Raw genomic sequence first — 20,177 nt, forward strand, 5'->3', positions numbered from 1 at the left:
ACAACTTTCTATTTCTCATGGGCAGAGCTCAGGCAGTGCCCTTGGTCTGTCTTCTCACAGAGATGCAAAACCAATACATACGGTAGCGCTCTCAGCACCTTCTGTCCCACTCCCTAAGAAAAAAATGAAAAGGGAATACTTTGAACCACCCTTTAGCCCTTGCTGGCACACGTCTCCATATGGAGCAGGGGAGAGGAAAGGGAAGGAGCGATCGGACAACTTATCAGTCATGAGATTGCAGGGAGGAGCGCTGCAAATGCCTGCTAAAGTCACACCACTCATATCCTGAGGTTACACTGGACTACTGTGCGCCAGATCTTAACATTAGGTTTATTAGTTGTCCTACTTTCCAGACAAAAAAAAAAAAGGGTAAAAAAAAAAAAAAAGGAGAAGAGGGTTTGGTTTGGTTTAGTTTTTGACCAATTGCAGGAAAGAAGTTTTATTCCTTAAGGAAAATTCTCAGGAGTGGGAATGAATGTGAGGATTGTGTGTCTGAACCATCCTGTTAATTCCCTAAATCCCACAACATGTGGGGCTCAGATAATGTTTTCGGCTAGGCAACTTTTTTTTTAATAATTTATATTTTAAAAAAAGAAAAAAGAAAAAAAAAAAAAAAAAAAAAGAAGTGGTTTAGAGCTCCTCCCTTTCTAAATCACAGTTGGACCCAGAAAGACCAGTTTTGTTTTTAAACAAAGTTAGCAAATTGCCCTTAAGCTGGTCAATTCCAGTAATCAGCATCAGAGTAATGACAGTCACTCAGTCGGTTTCCCCTTTGCCAGACCAAAAATAACCATTCAGCTAAATTCTTCCCAAAATTGTTTTTTTCGGCTAAAGTGAGTACAGCTAGGTTGTAGGCACATCTTTCTTACAGTTGAAAAATACACACCTCTATACATAACATTGTTTCAACATACCTCTCTCCATATATTCAGAAATACCACTAGACATATTATAGATCCTAGGGAAGATACCTTCAAAATAACCAAAAACATCTCCTCCCTTCCTTGTTAGGCACAGCAGAAAGAGAATGAATTTTATCAGATGCTGCCTGTCAGTTACAGCCTTTGTGCTGTTTACAGCATGCTTGTAATGCACTACAGGAACAATCCCGATTTCTCTAGCAATCATGGAAACTTCTGCTGATTACAGGGACTAATAGATCAATATAAAAGAAACTTTCTTATTTATTTGAGCCAGATACAAAGTTTCATCCACCTAAAAAGCATAAAATCATCAAAATTACAACAAATTTTCCAGATGTTAAGTCAAAACACTCCTAGTTAACCAATCTGGAAACACCAAGCGGCAGCCACAACATTATAGCGTACTTACAGCACAGAGAGCCTGAAGTGCAGAGGTGGTGCAAAGCTTGTTCTGCCCAGTCCTTCCAAGGCACCCCATCACCAGGACACTGAGAATGTTGCTGAGAGCAAGGACTATACTGCAACATTTGCCTTGACAGCTGGTAAAGTGATCCATCTGCATCTCCTAGCAGGAAAAAAACATTACGTTTAAGAAATATGAACAATAACGATTTAGGACCACTAAGGACATAGCCACTCATGTCCCATTCCAGTCCTTCTAGTCTTGAAGAATGAGAGAACCACATCTCAGTTTCATTCCAGTCAGCATAAACCAGCATTTTTCCCAGAGACTGTAAAGGATACTGGTGCCAAGGTTGGGAGCAGGAGAATAACATGGAGTTCGCAGATATAAAATAACTGTTTCATAACTTGTGAAAAAATTTATCTGAGAAATTCTACTGGAACAAGAACATTAACTAAAAGGAGCAGATAAAAACAATTTTTCTGCCCTTGGTCACTCAGCATGAGATAGTGGAAGGAAATGACGGTGAGTCATCTCAACATCGGATGGAGCAAAATCTGAAGGAGTATTGGATACAGAACCCAAGAAACAAAGGACAGGGTAAGCTACTGATGAATCCCAATGAAGTCACAACCAAAGGGAACTGATCTTTAATCCTCTCGACTCTGAAATATTACACTTTTCTTGAATTACATAGTTTTACATTAGCTTTAAAAATGTAATAGAAGACTAAACATTTTCATTTGTTACCATTCCTATTCTAAAAATGGAGAACACGACTATGCAATTTTAATACAAATGAGTCAGTATTGTACCTGTTGTTGTATCTATGTAACTGCATTTGCGTAGGCACATATGTACGCGTACACACATAGTATAAGTCGATTCATTATCTTTACACACAAACTACATAAGGTTTGTTTCAGACCTGAGAAAGGTCTTGTGCTTCCAAAAGATATTTTCCCCCATTAATTCATCTAATAAAAGACATTTCCTCTCTGATCCTTACAGTTATACACACTACTTATGCTCTAGTAGTATTTACATACATACAACACACACTTATCCCCCCCTCTTTTTTTTTTAATTGTTTGACCTACATCTACGGACTGAAAATAATTACACACTACCGACTAATAAAGTACCCACATTTATAAAAAACATTGAGTAAGGTGTTCTTCTTACTAATACACAAGGCTTTCTAAGCTGTACTTTTAAAAATACATATTTCCCTAAAAACAAAAGGGAAGGATAAAAGGATAAAACCTTCACATCGCAAGTCTTTACAGCCCCATAATTTACACTCTGGTATCATAAAACAGCAATAAAATATTTTAGAGATAGCCATAAAACTGTGATCCAAGTTCAATCTTTTCGAAAGCTCTGCTTCAACTCAGCTGTTAGGGTCTGAGCAGGATCGTTTGTATTTGATCAATGGCAAAGTTCACATGTGGTCCAAACTTTTCCAAAGTTTGCCCATTTTCTGATGCAGCTCAGGCTCAGCCCTGTGTCTGGGAGGGGCTGGACATTTGGCTGGGAATGCTTTCATTTAAAGAGGCTTGCATCATCGAACCCAAAACACTTCATCTGAAATACATGGAAATTTGGGACAAGGCAAAGAAAGGTGGGGCTCTCACTGAACTTTCATGTGGATTTCTGGTGAGCTGTGACAGATGTGGATTTTGGTATCTGGTCTTGTAGCAGCGTTTGCCCCAGCTCTCTAGATTTCATTGCTTCCAGAACCTGCACCCCTGGGGTGTTCAAGCATTACACCAACTAAAACCAAAATTTCCCCAACATATCTGAAACATGGTAACCTGTGAAACCTCAGAGCCTTACCCCTGAACAGATCCAGGGAATCTGAGAGTGAAAACTGGAGACAGACCCCTGGGATCTGCCTTACCATTTGGGCTGCAGGAGACCACTACCCCCAAGGTCCAGAGGCGCCCAGGGCAGCCAGCACCAGCCCCATTGGGGAGGGTGACATCCCAAGCACCTCAACGGGAGGTGCTGTGTCTACCTTGCAGGCTGTGACCAAGTTCCAGCTACTTCTAGGCAGTCTTTGTACAGGAAACACATTTGTTTGGGCTATCTGGTTTTAAGTTTCAGGTCCAAATAATAAATTAAAAATGCCACTCCAGCCCAATTCAGACTGAAAACAAAACCTGAAAACATACAAGCAGCGTGTCACACACACCAGAAAACTTATTTCAACTTGTTCTCTAATAGAACAAAGTAAGAGGAAGAATAAAACAGTCCACATTCATAGCATGCTTCACCAATTGCTCACTTACAACAAACTGCGTTTAAAAATTATTTGGGGCTTGAATCTACACTCACTGCAGTCAGCTGGAGTTTTGCACTATTTCAGTGAGTATATAAAATCAAACATTGCAGAAGATGAAGCAGCAAACTATAAGTTAATATACTATTACAGAAAATGCCAAGTTTAGATCTCATAGTAAGGTATTTAGATCCAGTGCACAAGCAACACAGTGACTACGTTTATAAATAACTCACAAGCAGTGAGGGAATAGCTTTGATTCTGCAGTTAACCCACTGAACTGGAGCAAAGACAGTCTCCTAATAAATACATGATAAATTGTTTATCAGTAAGGTATTACAATAAGTAAGTCGGTATTATATACACCAGAAAATAAGTGGGGGAAAGTGGCGCACATTGTTACATAAAAAAACAAGGCAAAAACTTGGATTTTGGTTCTCCTAATACTTACTTCTTTACTTGACCACAGGCATCAGGCTACAAAATACCACCTTGTACAGTGAGAAGTATTACAGTCAGGAGGTGTATAACAACTCACTCTTATTGCTTCTATCTACAGAGAATAAATTCATTTTACCAAATATTTCTCTTTTTTTAAATTCCATTTCCAGAAAACTAGGCTTGTGTAATTTCTTTTAATTTATTTATTAATTAAAGGTTACAAAAATGTAAACAGTTTGCTAGAATTTCTTCAGCTAGACAAGCGTCAGTGATGACCAGGAAACAGATTTTAGAAGGCTTTCCTGCATGCTTCACAGTAATGTGGCTTGGTTTTGTTTTTCAGTTGTAGGTTATACTCAGCCTGGAAATCAGCAAAGTCAGTATTTCAGGATATTCAAGATTCCTGGAATCCTCTAAGAACCGTAACATGTCAGGCCCTGATTAGAGAACACGCTTACCTGTTTAACCTCAAGCACAAGACCTCACATCTTTATTATACAAAAGTTTAATCAAGCATTTCACTTTGAACATGTATTGAAGTGCTTTGCTGAATCAGGAAGGATCTGGACCTTTTTAAAAAGCAGCATTGTTAATTTACTGCAAAGATGTTACACCCTGCAACTGGGCTCCTAATGAGCCATGCCTGCTGGCAAGCCACTCTGGTAGTGCACAGCAGCCAGATGGTCTTCTGCAGCAGGGCACCAGGACCGTTGCATTATCATGGGGTAACCCCCCCCCCCCCTACAAATAACGTAGTACAGGTTGCTGCTTGTGCCGCTACGCATACCTGGCCGCTAGTGACAATAAATCATAAAAAACCTCTCCATTTTAAAGTAATCTATAAACTAACACTGAAGTGATTTACTTAAATGATAAGTTTTATGGTGGAAGAATATACAAGGCAATAAAATGTCTTTTACAGCTGGTTAAGCACTGAAACAAAGCTGAGGCATTTGGTAACTGCAGAGGATTTTTGCTGGTGAGGATATTCTAGTGCAGTGAACATTCACATAAAGAGGAGATTAAAAAATTCAGACATCATGATTGTTTCCTTCATGTTGTTTCATCTTTCAGAAGTGCATGGAATTGCAGTCATTGCTTGTCTCAGACTCTGCAGAAGCTGATACCAAGGACATGTGGTTTGGGTACAAACTGAACAAAGGAAGGTTTTGAAAAGTGTAGATCTGTTTGAGACCAAGTAAGTAAATAATTGATCAAAGCCACATCCTCAGTGGAAAGGGAATGCTATGATTAGGAAATACATTTCCAAAACAGTCGCCTTAGTATCTTCAGCAACCCAACTTTGAAAAACTGAAGAGATCACACTCGGCCATGATGCAGGCACATGCAAATAATTTGACTTCAAAGAAGTTAAACCCACTACAGCAGCTCTGAATTTGTCCTAAGTGTTCAACTATCCCTTTTGTGCATGTAAATATTGCTGTGCAACATTACAGATATTATTCTGAGAAGCTCAACTGTCTGCTTAAGAAAAGGCTGCTCCACGGTGTCAATAAAGACTTTAACGGTGTTTGTTAAGGGAACATTTGCTATTTCTAGGCTGTGATTGAGTGAAATTCTTCTCTTCTCATAAACTACTGTATTACAGTGCCTTAAAGTAAAAGAATCTTCAAATTCTGCATCTGCTTTAGGTTACTCCAGCTTAAAAACCAAGCTTCTCACGCCCCTCTCCTCAAATAAAAAAGCAAAATCAGAGGAATTTAAGCAAACCTCCATATGATTTTATATTAAATGTAGCAAAATCAACTTAGCATTATTCCTACCCCTTCCTCCCCAAACTCTTAATATAGCTACTTAATACAACTTTCTTGGGTCAGATTTTAACTACGTTCACTCTCTGTGCTCTCTCTCCATACACTGCACTCTGCTTTTGTACAATATCAAACACCATGGGCCCCCACTTTCAGCTGGAACTTTTATGTAGTGTTGCTTACTTTGGATGGGTAATTGATCTATAATCTCTGGTTACAAATTCTTATACAACTTAGATAAAATGCAAAGGATAGTTTAAAAAAAAAAGTTTGAGCATGTACTGTGTGAAAATACTTTTCCAAACTGTTCTGAAAACCATGGGTCAAATTCTGGAGTCACTATTACTAATTGTTAATTTTACTTATTACTAGTCCCTAATTTACTAGTTGCTAATTTTGAACATACTTCTGATGCACAAGGTTAGCTGTAATCTACAGCTGAAAAGGTTGGTCAGACTTCAGCACAAACTGTACAGTTTTGACATGTTTTTTGTTACCTTAATTGTGACATCTTGAATAAGGCCATTGCTGTTTAGAATAGTTTCTTTTGTGTTTGAAAAATACTTGTAGAAAATTCACAATTAATGGGACACACTAGAAGACTATTGTATTTGACATGATTTTCTTTTGTCCTTGTGGAGGATGGAGTTACTTTGGGTACACTGGCAGAATCTCTTAAGTAAGACATGACAAGGTGGCACATGTCCTCTTAATGTCAGCTTATTCAAAACTGTAAACCAAGTTTCATGTTCTTCTTGATGATTTTCAGTAGTATTTTACACTGCAGAAGAACAGTGTAGCTTTCTGGTTCTTCAACCATCTTCACTGTCCTGTAAATGACATCTGAAGGATGGAAAGAGTGTCAGCTCTTCTATCACCACAATATTTGGATTCCCACTCACACTTTCAAACAAATTTTGAGAGACTGAATTTAAACCAAGCCTGAGCACTTGTGGTTTTCTTAGCCCACAACCAACTTCCCAGACTTTCAGTTTGCAAAAGTCATCGGAACATTAATAATTCTTCTCCCCTGAACCACAGATACTCCTTTCCCATTTATTCGTCTTCCTGTAAACACATTTTTTGCTTCAACTCAAAGCAGTTGCATCCTACACATCTAATCAGCATGACCACAGTACTTCAAACTCACCTTTAATCAAAACTATAGTGTCCAAACTATTCCTATGTGCAGCTACCACAAGTATGTACCCACAGGAGTTTCTTTGCCTTTTTAAGTTGCAGTGGGGAGACCTGCATTTTTCACACATCCCTTTCTACTTAGCAATGAATAATTTATCTCTATAAATTTAACCTTCAAATATACCCAATACCCGAGACATAGAAACAATGGACACAGATGAGGCATGATGGAAGTAGCTCATTCTGACATGACAGTGTTTATATCATGTCCCCATTTAAACATGATCCCCAGGTTTAACATGCTCCCCTTCTTCCTCTGCCCAGGAGGATTCAAATCTGGGGTAACATGCCTGATTCCAGCATGTTTAAAAGCATCTGCTCTTTTTTGTGTGTGTTTTAGGCTACAGATAAATTCTTCCCACCTTGATGCTTTCCCTGTTCTTCTCTACTCAATTCAGATCCTTTCTTAGAGGTTGTTTTTCCCTCATTGAGACTCCAGTGGGTTTTGTGCACAGGGCTGCAGACATACCTTGATTTAAACACAGCATTACTTGGGGGTGGAGGGAGTATCACAAAGAGATGATCATAAAGGTACCAGTATTTCAAGTAAGATTGTTTCCTTTTTTTTTTTTCCACTACCCTGTAAAGCAAGTGTCCCCTTTCTCCCTCACCCAGTCTGTTTCTGTGCTGCTCTCTCGACATTACCGCAAGTCTCATGACTCAAAAGACAGAGTTCCCAAAGAGAAATGCTCAAGTGAGAATGTCATGACCAGTTGACCACAAATGCTACCATTATTCATCGTTAGGCTGAATTATTCCTGCCCACCATAGATCACATCATTATGCAAAGGAATGAGCTAAGAATATGGGGAAAGACTGGCAAAAGGCCTCTTTAAGAAGCATGCCAAATTTCACCAATTCATTTCATGAACAAAGCATGTCTATCGAGGCAATCTTTATATATTCTAAGTGCTTTAATGTTAAAAGGAGTCCAGGTGTTTATTTCTGAACTTCACAGCACACATTTGCCTGACTTACATTTTCAAAAGAGGGGACTAGATATTATAGCAACAACAACATCATGAAAAAAGAGATTCAGCTCTGTTTTTTCCATAGCTTCATTCACCACTGCGGTCATTTCTCTTGGCAGTGACATTTTAAAAGCTGCAAGAAAAGACCAGAAACAAGGTTGACTTTCAGATTTTTTTTATCTTTTACTTTTTTTAAACTTGAATGTTGTTGGCCTCATGTTTAGAGGGAATATTTAATCTTTGTCAGTCCACTGCTTTTTTCTAGGACCTAAACAGGAAAGTAAGTTTATAATTCAGAAAACAATATATAGTGACAAAATTACATGAGGAAAAACCTCCCTCAAGGGAAGACTTCTTTTCAATTAAACAGGACACTAATCAAAGAGAAAATGACAGCAACTCATTTTCAGGGCACCCCCCCATGAAGACCCAGTTAGCAATTACAAACGTACGTGACGATAAGCCACGCGCGGCTTGAATATGCTGGAGCTGGACCCACATGGTATTGCAGCTCAGTGATTTCATGGCAATGACCTCACCCTGCTGCCTGGGATCATGTAGGGAGGGAGGATAATTGTGGTCGGCTTTGGCACACACGCACGATTGGGAATCTTGCAGGACTGTCATCACCTTAGTATTACCATTACTGACACAACCGAGGGCAAGTAGAGGTGACACAAATGGGTACAGCAAGGTGCAAAGAGGCCACAGCTCGAGACATGTCTGTGCACCCATATAAGCAGCATCACAGGATTCTGAGATAAAGAAGTTACATGCACTTGGTTTCTCACAGAAGTATAGGATTTGAAACAAAGCTGTCAGGAACCCCAGTTGTGAGCATGATTGGATCCAACTTCAAACTGACCAAGCACAAAACCTCCTGAAAACGCTAGTTTGCTTTGCCAAAGAACAGCACAAGCAGCACGAGCTTTGCTCCTCCTGTTTCTGCCTTCACTGCCTGTGTCCTTGACATGTCCCCTGGGGGATGAGGCACAGAGCAGGGTGGCTGCGGGAAACGCAGCGGGGAGGCAGTGGCAGCCACAGTGCAGCTCCCAGTCAGCTCAGGGCTTCACTGTGCACTGGCGCTCAATTTCCCTTCGGCAAGTTGTTAAACAACCGCCTGACTCCAGCCAGCCCAGCTCAGGGGTCAAGTCTAAGTGTGTTATTGCACATTTATGCAAGGCAGGACGCAGATTTGAAAGTATTTTTACATAATAAAAGGTATCTTTAATTTACAGCACTTTGAGATAAAGTGCATATAGTTTCAGATAAATAACAACTCCCAAAGAAATAGCTTAATGCTTAACACATTTTGACACTATGGCATGCTGCCCACAGGCCCCCCAGGTTGCTTGGAAAGCAAAAGGAGGAGAAACAAATGTATAGCAAAGATTTGGCTAACTTGTCCATCTTACCTACACCAGCTAGTGTGGTTTGATTCAGCAATCTCAGGAAAGATAGCAGGAGGTACAGAGAGGAAGCACCGCCTTTAAAACTGCACTGATTTGGTGCATTATTCACGGTTTTACCATGCTCAGATTTCTAGTCCTTTAGCCGTGCTAAACTTTTGCCAGTTAAACACACTCAGCAGCGTCCACGACAAAGAAACCGGTCCTCTTTACAGCAGCTGTAAACGTGATTTGTCTCCTCCCTCTGAAGGCCGCATTCGGGGGCCAGGGGCTCTCCCAGCTGCACTGCGTCTTCAGCACACACAGAGAACTCTGGGAGGGGGCAGGGGGGGAGGAGAGGGGGTCTGAAAGTAGTAGCTGCTCCCCCTAACCTGGGCACAGAAGAAATGAATAATTGTGCACACCGTGAAGGCAGGCTGCCTACACAGCATGTCTGGAAATTAATGTTTTAGGGTAGCGAAAGGCCACACTGTTATGAGGTTGTCTAAAGGCCACCCACAGGTCTAACAAATAAGGGACTTAGGGAGAGATGGAAGAAGTTGCTTATGCCAAAGGAAAGGAAAAATGTGTTTTAGAGGGAAAATAAAAGCCTCTCCCCTCCTATCCCATTTTCATTTTGCTGCAAAGAAAAAGCCTCACATTTGGTAATCCTGCTACAAGATTCCCAGCAGAAAGGGAACGACAAGTATAGGGGAATTCCATTTACCCCAAAGGTTGGATTTTGTTTTATTTCATTTCTCTTTAGCCCCCCTCTCCCGGCTCTCAACTTTTTTTAAATAAAAAAATGTTGCAGGAAAAACAACAGAAATCATGTCCAGGTTTAATCCCTATGTCAAAGCTCTCCACTCCTGCGCTTCACACCCTGCTCCTTTGGTGCATGCCTTGCTCACCCAGAGCTCCTCCATACCGCCCCACTGAGACCCGGGGTGAGGGAATAAGAAATGACCCAAGCACCTCCCAACTAATATTACAACGATTATTCATTTCCATTGTTATTCTGAGACCAAAAAAGCAAAATTATCAAACTACAGCAAAAGAGTAATATTTGGGAGTGGGGCAAAATGGTTGATTTTTCACACTTCATTGGCCATTTTCGCTCCCTGTGTGATTTATTTCTTCCTCCCTTCTCCTGCAAGCCACCATCCCTCTTCTCACTACACCTCCCTCTTAGGAGAGCTTGCAACAGACCCGAGGGCAGCACAGGGCAGATGCCGGCGTGCGACCTCTATATGTCCGTAGCCCTGCGAGATGTGTGAATGAGGTTTGGTGCCGGTTTCCATGGCAATGCAACCACACAGTAAATGCATGCCTCGCATAGCGTTGGTTTTGTTTTGTTTTTTTGCAGGGGTACACAAAACAATAGAGCTAAGCTTAGGACATACAGCTAAGCTTAAGGTGCATAAAGAGTTACCACCGTCATGTAAAGGCAGAGCATTTCTCAGTGTTTTCCCATGACTACCTCTTTTTTTTTCCTGCAGCAATCTGTCCTTTCTAAGCAAGCATTGAAGAGCACCACTTTCAACAGCTCATACATACATGTGGGTGTATAGAGTATAGTTGTACATACATGCAGACAAGAGAGACCACACCATCTATATATGGTCTAACAGTATTTCCAGTGACCCCTCTTTACCCTCTTATGTCTGAGAGAGTTTCTTAAGGGCTTTCCTCAGAACCACAAAGCCGGAGCCTTAATTCCTGACCTATTTCCAAAGCTCAGCGAAAGCCAGCACAGATGTATGTTCACCACAGAAACATCCTGTGATTTTGCAAAGCAATTTAAAAAAAAAAAAAATCTGAACTTGCAAGGCTAAGCACTCTGAAAGCTCTTAGATCAAAAAAGTCATTAAGAAAAAAAATAAGTTTTTTTATAGATATGTATTTTTCTTTTTAAAAGAAAGTGATTTTCATTAAATGAAAGTGTTTAATGGTTTGAACAAAAAATCTAAGGGTTTCAAACCTCCAGCATGGGTGTAGCATCTGATAGCTAATCATTTCCTAAGCTCATGGAAGGGCAGAAAACTCACTTTGCACGGGACATCCCTCAGCTCCACCACCTTCCTGCCTCTCTCCTGCCAAGAGTTAAGCATGCTTCTCAAACAGGCGAGAAGGCATGGCTGCTGTCAACGGGGCTCGAGACATCCCTTGGAGACAAGCACAGGTTTCTAAATTTAGGGCATGCAGTATTTTGTGCAAAAGCTTGCAACCCTGTACGCTGCACAGCAAGTTGCCATTCTTCAAGACCCATTTTTGGACTGGCCATTGTGGACTCCCTCAGGATCAGGCAAAGAATTGATACAACATTTTCTTGAGTCAAAAAAATTTGCCTGTCTTGCCAATATTGGACTGTAAAGAGCCTTTGCCAGAGCTGAATATCTTACTCAACCCTGCAGCTAACAAACATACTTTTCAGGGCTTTTCAGCACTTTCATATAACTGTCTTCCACAAATGCCAGACATCAAAGACTAATGTTGCCTGACGAGCCATAATTGACACAATGACAACCAAGTATCTCATATCATCGTATAATCTTTTTTTAAGCAGTGTGGCAACCTTTCCAGCTACCACACTTCCTTTAAACATTTCACTTTAAATGCAATGAAATGAACTTTAAAATTGGCAGTTTAGTATAATGAAGCATTTGCAAGAGCTGTAATGTCTTTTTCTCATTTTGCTCCTAATCGGCACCCATAATTTGCACTTAATTCAGATTATCAATGTACCACTACTATAAAGGATGGAAATTGCACGGTTGATGGTAAAAAGAAAAGATTAAAAATACTGCTCGAAACCTAGCAGGTATAATATGAATGCTCAAAATACAATAACAGTAAACTTTTCACACCTGGGGTGAGAAAGTGGACATAAATGTATGGAAAGTTTCTAAAAAACCTTCTTCTCTTCCTTTGAGGTGCTGTATGAAGAGCATGGCAAACCCCAAAGAAACATTCCCCCACTTTGGAGGGGGGAGAAGTAAACCACATGTTTTCCATACATGGTGCTCTCCTCCCTTAAATAAACCCTCTGCAGACAGCCTGCGACTATATTACAGTTTAAATATTTTGCTAACCTTATGCTATATTCTCAGGAAAGCAAAAAGCAACACTGAAAAACATCTGTCCCCAAATAAGTTATATGCAGGTATGCTTAAAAGGCGTCTTTTCATCTGTTTAGAAAAAGGGGTGCCCTCACTAGGAATGCAGCCCGATTCATCCTAGGTCATCTGGAATGGCTCGGCTCAAAGGTCCCGCTATTTATCCACAGCTAAGAAACTGCCCAGCTACACTGCCTTTATAATGAAGCTGGCTCACCCCTGCACAAGGGGAAAAAAAAGAGAATAGCATCAAAAGAAAGACTTACTGGGGTTTTTAAATGAGAAATCATGTGAGCAAGCCACTATCTGAGGAAAGAGGAGGTTTCTTCGGACAGATTATACTGTTTAATTAATTAAGGCACATACCAGAAGCAATTTGAGTGCAAAGACACAACTCGACTGAAAAGAACAGGCTGGTCCAAAGCCCCTTACCAGACTCTGGTCGCATCTGGGAAAACATGGGCATCATGAAAGGCTGCATTCGGTCTGCTACAGAAAATGCAGACATCTTCTCCCGTTAAACCTTGCATTTCCTCACGATACCCTCAGCCACAGAGCAGAGCAAAAACCAAAGGATGTTGATAAGAAATCAGCTCCCAGCCCTCCTCTAACTCTGACCCCCAAAGGTGAGTGAATTAGCACTTTGCATGTATGGACAGGCCACACTGGAGCCTATACATCAGGAGATAGATAGATAGATAGATAGATAGATAGATAGATAGATAGATAGATAGATAGATAGATAGATAGATACGTGTATGTGTGTTTGTGTGTGTGTATATATATATCTATCTCTATCTATCTCCTCCTTTAGCCCCTAATCAAAAAACCATCAAGCCTTGCTTTTAAAACCTGGGCAATGGGGACATTACGAGGGCAACTACACTGAGCCTTACATTCAGTGTATGAATTCTGGGTTGGAAAAAGCAGACTGTGAGTAACACAGTGTGAAAAGGCAGAAGCTGAGATAATCAGATAGGTCACCAAAAAAAAGGAAAAAGATCCCCACCTCTGAATGACTAAATTAAAATAGCAGAAACTGTCATCTTCTAATCTGTCTGTATCATAGTCGCAGCTATCAACAATCAAGCTTGCTTAAAAATTGTGGTGTTTAAAATAATTCTCTCAACTCCTTACTAGCATTGGAGGAGGGTTCAACTATATAATACACATAGATCATACCTTCAGTATTCTCCTCCCCCAGAAATGGCTAGAAAGTTACTACAAAAAAAAAAAAGCTGAGCCATAGTTGATGATATTATAACAGAAATGTAGCTTAAAATTTTAAAATAAAAACCCACCCACCAAAAAAACCCAAAACCAACCAACAAAAAAAAACCCCAACAAACCAAAAAAAAACCAAAAACCAAAAACAAAACACCAAACACACCACACAAATAAAGACCCCTGCAAATACTGCTGTCAAATTATCTTTTACAAGTTGACCATCCTGGTATAAGTTTTGGGGGGAAAATTGCCAGTAAGTGGAGTAATGACTCCACTCCACTGATGTCAGTTGTGCCTTTAGACACATATAAGGGCAGAAAAAGGCTTTTATCATAGCTTTATCTACAATCATGCTCAACTATTACAATAACTATATTGACCCAAGAACAATAGGAAGAAATATTCAAAATGTCGAGGTAACTGTTAAAAGTGCAGAGTGCAGAAACAAAACCACACCGCACGCCCAGTGACCTGGCTCTCCCTGGGCTATCTCAGATTTCTAAAATCCAGCCGCCTGCCTGGGCTCCCACCAAATTTGTCTTCATGGGTTACAAAGAAGAACAACAATAATTTTCACTTTGTTCTAGAAATGTTTCAGTCAGGGTTACAAATGATGTCATTCCCCTCTACCTTCTTCACCAATATCCCCAAAAAAGAGGGTAAGGATGTTTAAAACATCACCTAATAAAATAGCTATTTGGAGATCAGGAATGTGTTGACTTTGCTAGAGCTGACTGTGATCTGAGCTCATTCTTTGCATTTCCAGCCAGAGGTCTACACTGGTACCTGCTGTGGCTGCACAAATCTTGCCCAAAGGAAAAGGCATTCCTGGTTTCCTCATTCAAAGGCTCCAATTGCCCCCTGTGAAATGACCTTAGTCTTCCTTTAAAAAAAATAAAAATCAATGTTTCAGTGTGCTCTTGATGCATGCTGCTAAGGCAGACCCAATAACAGACCCAGAAGGGCACACTGCAAGTCAAATTCTTCATACATTTTAATTACAGTTTACACAAAATGAAAGACAGGTTAATAAGCTCAGTTCATTAAAAATTAATAAGAAATGGCATTTTTGTACAGAGGTCAGGGGACTTAGCCTTCAGAGGGCTGATCAGAAAAATATATTACATGCAAAAGTCACCTATAGTCCTCAGCTGGGAAAGAGGAGGGAGCAAAAGGGGCAGGGGATGCAGAGAGGAACAAGGGATTTTATCTAATAAAAACTTTTCGAAGAGAAGTGTTTCTCATTAAGTTGGTCCCTCTATACCAGAGCTGCAGATTCAAAAGGTTTTCTCCCATGTGATGTTATACAAGACCATTGAAGGCACACAACTCCACAGACACAGGAAGCAGAAGAAAACTATTCTGAGCAGCAAAGCTGGAAAGGCAGACAACAGTTGCCACCTCCAGATAGTGAGAAAGCGCGCTTTCCCCAGGGACCCGTGGCCACCCATATTTAATGTGGATAAGTGAGAACACGTTCCGCTCTGGCCGATACGAGACCCACTACTGCAGCTGCTTGCTCAAAGCACTGGGTGGCCCTTTGCTTCAGCCGCCCTGAATGCTTTTAAATGGAAAACATAAGCGCAGAGATCTGGGTGGTGTTCTGAGTACAGTGGCCTGAAAGGGAGGGGGAGGTGGGATGTCCCCTGCCAAACACTGAGTCACAGCCAGGGAATCCCATGCAGAGAAACCCTCACCAAGGTGCAGAGCTGAGCTGGGCTGCGCATCAAGGAAACACCACCCCGAACCTCCCCGTAACACCACCAAAATTACCCGAGCATATGCTTTAGCTAGACCTTTCTTACATCATGTTTTGGTTATCTCATATACGACAGTAGTGTTTTCAGTAAGCAGAGAGCATGAAAAAGGCGCGGCATGCCAGGGCTTGCTCTACACCCCCTTTCTCACACCATCTTCATAGCTCCATGTCCAGGGTTACACCTTGTAGCTCCCCACCTGTCTCTTGGAGGCGGCTGTGGCTCTAATTCCTCATACTAAACTTATTTCTGAATGTGCAGTGGGGACTATTAACACATGATTTGCAATATGATTAAAAAGGGATTTTTTTCTCCCCCCCAAACGGGGTGAAAGGGAAATTATAAAGTTGCATCCAGAATATCATTTCCAAGTTAGATGCCTTCAGTTTTAAAAAAACCCTACAAGGTTCTAATTTATTAATGAATAGCTGCTGTCTTTGTAATTTTGCCGTACTTATTCCATTACTGTCTGACACTTCCTATTGTCACTGCTTGAATTTTTAAACACTTCCGCATGACTAGTGCTAATCTCCACATTTCGTGGAGGGCTGCTAATAAAAGGAGAGACACGCATGGGTGTATAAGAATGATTATAGCTAAACACATGCTCTAAAGCCCACTCTTAACATCTCTCAATTTCTAGCATCTCTGCCTTCCTCCTAACTCCCAGCTTCTGAAAGGAAAACAAAAATGGAAAGACAGATTCAAGATTCCCCCCACCTCACCCCCCGCTTTTATTTTGACTTGAGCTGGATTTACTACTGATCAAGAGAGAGAATGGGAGCCCCCTTCTCAAAGCAAAAGGACTCCCAGCACAGGGTGCAAAGATGCAGGACTTGTGTGAAACAAACGCTGGCAAGAAAACAGCAAGCTTCATATCTTGATTTTCTTTCAGAAAATCTTGTAGAACTGGTACAACAAGCTATTGTGAACAGCTGCTTTGAGGATATAACCTCGTAATAAACAATTTCTGATTTACACACGAGACTACATACACCTAGACAGTCTTTTATTTGTTTACTCCTAAGGATTTCAACACTTTGACCATGTAACACAGATTTTCAGCAGGTAAGGGCAAAGATCTTACTCATTTGAAAGCGCTGTTAAAGGACCTTTTTTAATTCATATTTTCTTAAATACCTACTATCCACACCTTGAAAGAACAGCCAAACAACTCCTCTACAGCCTTATACATTTCACTGGCACAAAAGCCAAGAGCAACAACTTGTCTAGTGTACTCCCATCTTACTCCCCAGCAGAAACATCTACCACACTACTTCCACACAGAAACAATCTCCTCACAGCCTTTGCTGGGAGCAAGTGGTTATACCCATCCCATGCAGCACTCGCACCAGGGGTGTTGGTGACTTCTAGCTGCAGCAAACAAATCAAGCTGGGTGACTTCTGTGTAGCTCAAAGCTACACCACTGTGCACCAATTTGCTGCTGGAAGCAAAAATGGCCCTGAAAACATCAGAAGGAAAAGGTTTGGCATGAATAGCTTGGACACTGTTTTCAAAAGTAGGCTACAACACTGTGATTGCTGAATAGAGTGAGCTGCAACAGCCTCTCAGAATTACAGAATCACAGAATTGTCTAGGTTGGAAAAGACCTTGAAGATCATCCAGTCCAACCACAGAATCACAGATCAGTACTGACACTAAATAACACATGTTCAGCCCAGGGTATTTATTTACAAGGTTTTACATTTTATTGAGATTCTGACTGTTGTTTTAGAGCATGATCCAAGTCTTCACTGGGGCTCCTATGTTTGCCCAGGAAGTGTCTGCATAACTTCATGCCCCTCCTTTGGGCAGGGGACTCTATCCCACCACTTCATGTCCCCTGTGTGCTTCTTCCCTCCCTCCAGGTTGCACAGGACCCCTTCCTCCTCCCGACTGCTGCAGCTCTTAGTCCTGCCTCCATGCTGATCTTCCCTCCTAACACTCCTGGGGAGGCAGTCTCTGCCTCCTCATCCCTTTTCATGCCCTCCTGTCCTTTCCAGCAGCAGCACTGCTCCCAACGATCATGAATGAGCTTCCTTTCCCTCCCTGGGAACAACACTGACTCTCCACTTGCCCCACAACCTGCTGCATCAGGTCTGTTTCCTCTCCCCAGGGGAGCTGCTTATTACTGGCCTATGTAATGTCACACACACACCACCTTAAAAAATAGCTTAAATGCATAAATATGAGCAGGAAGCAGTAGTGGGGGGAGTACAAGAGTCTTTCCTTTTCTTAAAATGCTGTGAAATGTAAAGACCACTGTAAAGATCATCATGGTAAATAGGGACAAATGACCCTGACTGCTGCTTAAAAACATTTATTTTGTGCAAGCAGTGTTTTTCACCAGCTCATTCCAATAGCAGTTTCTCCATGCTGTAGGTGCACTGTGGACATCTACCTACAGATAGGGTTGGTTTACATCATGCCACCAGCACCTTGTGGCTCTAGTGGTGGAAAGGACATGCGGCCAACATTTCCTTGTGTCCCAGCTACCACTGACCTCTGTAACTCTGGCACTGTGATTTATAGTAGCTCAACTGTCTCAGTAACAGCAGTGCATGCCTCAGTGCTTGACAGAAAGCTGTTGCTTCCACGCTACTGGTTCCTTAGATGCAATGCCCCAGCACCCCCAGTTGTTACTAGGAACAAAGCATTCTTGCCGTTAGAAACCATGTATCTAGCTGAATTTGTCACTTCTTCCACTACCAGCCAAAAATGCAGTAGAATCAACACAGTTCATTGCACTGGGCACCAGCAAGCAGAGTAGGTATGTAGCCAGCTCAGCCGGACTCATAGCTGGGTAACCATATCATATGGGAAGTCTGAGGTCAGTCACTTGCAGTTAACAGCGATCAAATAAAGTTGAAACTTTTATCTCATCAGCCAAGGCCACTCACCAGAGATTCCTTAATACCCAACATTGTTCACCTGGGAAGCCCTTGACCCCTTTAAGGATTTGTAAGTAGCTCTTGCACGTAGTGTGTTGGGTGGTGAAATATCCTGCTTTATTGTGGTCCCCCATATTCATGTAAACAGCTTATTTTGTATTTCTGTCTTAGCAAATAAAGAGGGTCTGCATTGTAGCAGCTCTGCTTTAAACAAAATGAAAAGAGGCAATAGCAAGCATCACTCCTAATCAGTCAAAGACACACCAAGAGAGCTTACTGATGTCTGAAAGCGCTGACAGACTTGCATGGCAGACTGCTTCAAAGAGAACGGCTAACGCAGCTGGCTAAAACACACTGCTTAGTTGTTTGCATAATAATTTAAGAGAAATCCTGAGGTGAAAACAGTTCATAAGAAATAAAGAGGATAGGTTTTCTACAGTTTCCACAACTCCTCCCATCCCAAATCCAAACTCATAGTCCATCCACTTGGCATCTACTCTTACTTCCAAAAAGAGTAAGTGGCATTTCTAATGTTACTCCTACAACTAAAAGTGCTGCATATAAGCCAGATCTGTCCAATTTTAATGTAACTGGCATATGCGTTGGCAATTTAACAGCAGCCCTAAAGCTATGCCTAGCTTGCATATACACACTTATTTACATGAATTGTTACAAAAAGAAATTCAAACCATCGTGAGAGCTGATTGTTCTCGTGATTTCCCTTCAACATTAATGAAAAGCCTGCAAGCAAACAACGTTCTCCTCACCTTGAAATGACAAGGAAAGTGAACATGCAGGCCAGGCTTTGAGGGCTACGCACAGCTTTTAAGGTTCAATCTGGACCTCCTAAACAAAGTTTTCTAAACTCACAGGCCCTCAGATCTCATCTACTGAGCTCTTTCAAATACAAGACAAAGTCTAAAATGTACTACTCCTCTCACTACAAAGAAAGAAATACACCCAATCCTCCAGGCAATGCTTTGAAAATTTATTCCTTTGTGCCTTTATATTTAAATAATGACATTTGTCAAAAACTTACAATGATTGCATTTAAGAACTTTTGATTTGCTTTAGGTAACTGGATCCCACTACTGATGATATCTGTACTCTTCACTACGAATCCCTCAGTAAACTGTCAGAATGGACAGAAAACCCTGAAAGTCATGAAGCAACATTATCTACTTGTCCAGGGATGAAATGAGAGACCTTCTCATCATCTCCCTTGTGCAGGTCCAGCTATCAATGTGAATCAATTTTCTGAATGCAGGGATTGATCATAAAACTGCTTGCACTGGCACAATGACACAGTATAACATAAAACATTAACTGCTTACTTTCTAACCCCCTCTATTTCCCTGAGAAGAGGAATAAAAGAAGCAAAGTTACAGATAAAGTTTTTCCAGAGAAGATATCTAATTGCCTACTGCAGTCTCAGATCAAGCAGGTATTTGCATGCTTTAATTTATGTCTACAAAGTTACTTCTGGGCACAAAATAAGAGCTAGACCAAAGCCAGCTTAACTAGTTTTTGACAGCCAAGTATATACAAACCAACCTTACTGTGTATTTTGCATCCGAAATTTAGTGTTGGTTCCTGATTTTAAAAAAATAAAACAAAATGATGCAGTCGTGACAGAACTGTGTCTTTATCAGGTTAAACATAATTTGAAACATATCTGTTCATTCAATTCAGCAACATGTTAGGATACCAGGTTCATTATGCTATCTACCACAATAAGAACACATGCACAAGGTAGAGGAGCGTGTGAATTCACAGGCCAGCAGGTACTCCTGGGAATTGCCC

The 20,177-nt window shown here is 41.0% G+C and overlaps 1 long non-coding RNA gene across 1 annotated transcript in view; it reads right to left on the reverse strand.

Annotated features, from left to right (window-relative positions):
• Nucleotides 1–20,177, reverse strand: part of LOC141944337 (uncharacterized) — a 261,208-nt gene that overhangs the window by 50,764 nt on the left and 190,267 nt on the right. Inside the window, exon 6 of the long non-coding RNA XR_012629233.1 lies at nt 1,333–1,488. This is a non-coding gene — a long non-coding RNA (uncharacterized LOC141944337). The remainder of the gene's footprint in view (nt 1–1,332; nt 1,489–20,177) is intronic.

Source organism: Strix uralensis, chromosome 1 (genome assembly GCF_047716275.1).
Source record: "Strix uralensis isolate ZFMK-TIS-50842 chromosome 1, bStrUra1, whole genome shotgun sequence".
Lineage (NCBI taxonomy): Eukaryota > Metazoa > Chordata > Aves > Strigiformes > Strigidae > Strix > Strix uralensis.